This window comes from Geotrypetes seraphini, chromosome 10, assembly GCF_902459505.1.
Source record: "Geotrypetes seraphini chromosome 10, aGeoSer1.1, whole genome shotgun sequence".
Classification (NCBI taxonomy): Eukaryota; Metazoa; Chordata; class Amphibia; order Gymnophiona; family Dermophiidae; genus Geotrypetes; species Geotrypetes seraphini.
In genome coordinates, this window is record NC_047093.1 from 24,060,480 (window position 1) to 24,064,205 (window position 3,726).

At 44.6% G+C, this 3,726-nt stretch overlaps 1 pseudogene; it reads right to left on the bottom strand.

The window, feature by feature from the left end:
* Positions 1-378: 378 nt before the first annotated feature.
* LOC117368224 lies at positions 379-2,046 on the bottom strand (annotated as a pseudogene).
* Between the last annotated feature and the right edge of the window lie 1,680 nt (positions 2,047-3,726).

Here is a 3,726-nt window from a genome sequence, read left to right on the forward strand (position 1 = left end):
AAAAAATACATGATTAGATTAACTTGTCTCTTCTTTGATATTTTTGGACCATAGACTGTAAAGTCTGGTATTGTCCTACGTTCTAAATGCTGATGTTGCCATCCAAGCTCGCTCCAGCCTATCCAACCATCTCGTTGATTGCAGGACATCTACCGTAAAGTCTGGCCAATAACATCCTCATGTTCCAAGTTAGTGGAGTTCCCATCGATGCCCACCCCAGCCCATCGTACACCGTTTCACCATACAGTGGTGCCTCACACAACGAACTTAATTGGTTCCAGGAGCAAGTTTGTTATGCGAAAAGTTCGTTATGTGAAACGCGTTTTCCCATAACAATTCATGTTAAAAAAAATAATTCGTTCTGTAGCATAAAATATGCTAAGATGACATAAAAAAAGATAAATTTTTTGTTATTATTTTTATTTAGATACATCTAAAAACATAATTGTTTTTTAAAACAACACACATTTTTTAAATTTAAAGACAGACTAAGTAGAGTCTACCGAATCTTGCACATCTTCATCCATTTTCTGCTTTTTGGCCGATGGTTTCATGAAAAACCTGTCCAAAGTCGTTTGTTTTTCTCTTTTCTCCAACATCTGCCGGAAATAACGGACAAGAGTATCGGAGTAAAGATCGTTGATCCTGTTTGCTTCAGCTGAATCAGGATAGTGGGCATTGGTAAACTCCTGAACTGCTTTCCATTTGACCAGGATGTTCTTGATGTCAGCACTTGGGATTGGTTGATTGTTTGATTGTTGCTCCTCGTCATCAGATGACGCTTCCCTTTGAGCATTGTCCTGTTGCTGGACCAGAAGTGCTTGGAGCTCTTCAGTTGTCAGCTCTTCTTCGTGTTCCTCAATAAGCTCCTCTACATCCTCTTCCTCTACCTCTAATTCCAACCTTTGGGCCACTGTGATGATGTCCTTCACCACTTCTGTGTCATCAACTACTGCTTCTTCCTAGGTCCACGAAGGCACAAGCATCTTCCAAGCAGAAATTAGGGTCCTTTGTGACACTTCTTCCCAGGCCTTCTGTATAAGTCGTATTGCCATAAGGACATCAAATTTCTCCTTCCAAAACTTTCGGACAGTCATATTGTCTCCACCAAACTCGCATTCTTCAAACACCTTATTAAAGAGGGCTCTAGTGTAGAGTTTTTTAAAGTTCGCAATAACTTGCTGATCCATTGGCTGAATAATGGATGTGGTGTTTGGTGGCAAATACTGCACCTTGATAAAAGGATAATTTTCCTGCAATATTTCCTCTAGGTCTTTTGGGTGAGAAGGGGCATTGTCAAGTATCAGAAGGGCTTTGAGCGGCAGTTCTTTTTCCAGCAAGAATTTCTTCACGGCAGGAGCAAAGGTTTCCAGAATCCATTCGTTGAAGATAACTTGGGTCACCCATGCTTTTTGATTGGACTTCCAATGGACGGGCAGTTTGGACTTAATAACGTTATTTTTCTTGAAAATTCTTGGATTTTCAGAGTGATAAACCAATAGAGGTTTGATCTTGAGGTCTCCGCTAGCATTAGACGAAAACATAAGGGTAAGTCTGTCCTTCATGGCTTTGTGTCCTGGCAATTTCTTCTCCTCTTTTGTAATGAAGGTTCTGCTCGGCATTCTTTTCCAGAAAAGACCCGTTTCATCGGCATTGAACACTTGTTGTGGGCAGTATCCTTCATCCTTAATACATTTTTGAAAGTTAATAGAGAACTTTTCTGCTTCTTTCTTGTCAGCACTGCCAGCCTCACCATGCATAGTAACGCTGTGGATTCCACACCTTTTCTTAAATCTAAAAAACCACCCCCTGCTGGCTTTGAATTCTTCTTCATTAGCTTGATTGCTGCTACTTCCAGGGACGTTTTTCTTTAGATCGTCATAAATTCTCTTGGCTTTGTGACAGATAATATCTTGGGTTGTTACGTCACCTTTCACCTGCCTGTCCTTAATCCAAATTGCTAATAGCCTCTCCATTTCCTCGTGGATTGAAGACCTATGTTTTTCATGAAATAGTTTTGATACTCCTTTGGCTACTTTGGCTGATTTTATTGCATCCTTATTTGTCAAAATGGTGAAAATGGTGGTTTTGCTGAGGCCAAACTCTTTGACGAGGTCACACTGTTTTACCCCACATTCACTCCTTCTAATTATTTCCCGTTTAATTTCAACAGAAATCACCTTCCTGCTTTTTTTAGAAGCCATGATATACTGTATAAACAATAATTTTACAGTGAGAGAGGGCAGAGTCTCAGCGGCAAAAACTGGGACTTAACTGTTCATTTTTTTTTTTTCTAGCATCGGGGAAGCGGCGAGAGTAACTCCGCCCCCCCCAATGCATCAGCAGTAGGCGCCGGGCCCCTGCGAGCCGACGGTCCGCCACTGCACAGGGAGCCAGGCGGAGAGAGGGCAGTTAAGCGCAGTGCCTGCGCGGAAGGATGCAGCTCGGGCGACTTCGTTGTGTGAAACGAAGTTCGTTGTAGGAAGCAAGACATGAAGTTCGTTGTGCGCAGCGTTCGCTGTGCGAGGCGTTCGTTATGCGAGGCACCACTGTATATGGCACATAGACCGTGCAAGTCTGTCCAGTACTGGCCTTAGTTCTTTAATTAACATCCTTTGTTTTCTAATTAGAGATCCTCTATTTTTATCACACACTTTTTTGAATTCCATCACCGTTTTCCTCTCCACCACTTCCCTAGAGATGGCATTCCAGCCATCTACCACTCTCTCTGTGAATAATTTCTAACATTGCTCCTAAGTCTTCCTCTCTGTAACCTGCGCTTAACCCCCCCACCCCTTTTACAAAACCATAATAGCGTTTTTTAGCATAGTCCGGCACGCTGAATGCTCTGCGCTGCTCCCCACACTCATAGTTTGGGAGCAGTGCAGAGCATTCAGTGTACTGACCTGCGCTAAAAAACGCTATTTTGGTTTTGTAAAAGGGGGGGAAATGTAGGTGTGATTTACAGAATATCGCATATGCCCGGGAACTGTCACTAAATTTAGGGGTGGCCGTTTGCACCAATGAAAATGCACATCCATTTAGACACAAAAGCCCCAATTTTGTAATTACTTGCATAATATAAAGGAACAACCCTAATCCGGCCATAATTCACCTATTTATGTACCCTCTTTTTGGCTCTGCAGATCCTGCACATAAATTTACATAACATAACATTACTTTATTCTTCTATACCGCCATAATCAAACAATTTCTAGGCGGTTTACACAGAAGAAGGCTGGACAATCAGCAAAATACAGATAGTTACAAATACTACACCTTACTTAACAATACAGTGGTGCCTCGCATAACGGACGCCTCGCACAGCGAACGCTGCGCACAACGAACTTTATGTCTTGATCCGTACAACGAACTTCGTTTCACACAACGAAGTCGCCCGAGCTGCATCCTTCCGCGCAGGCACTGCGCTTAACTGCCCTCTCTCCGCCTGGCTCCCTCTTGCCCCCCCGACTCCCCGACACGATCGGGGCAAGAGGGAGCTCAAGCCCTCTTGCCCCCCGACTCCCCGACACGATCGGGGCAAGAGGGAGCTCAAGCCCTCTTGCCCCCCCGACTCCCCGACACGATCGGGGCAAGAGGGAGCTCAAGCCCTCTTGCCCCCCCCGACTCCCCGACACGATCGGGGCAAGAGGGAGCTCAAGCCCTCTTGCCCCCCGACTCCCCGACACGATCGGGGCAAAAGGGAGCCCAAGCCCTCTTGCCCCG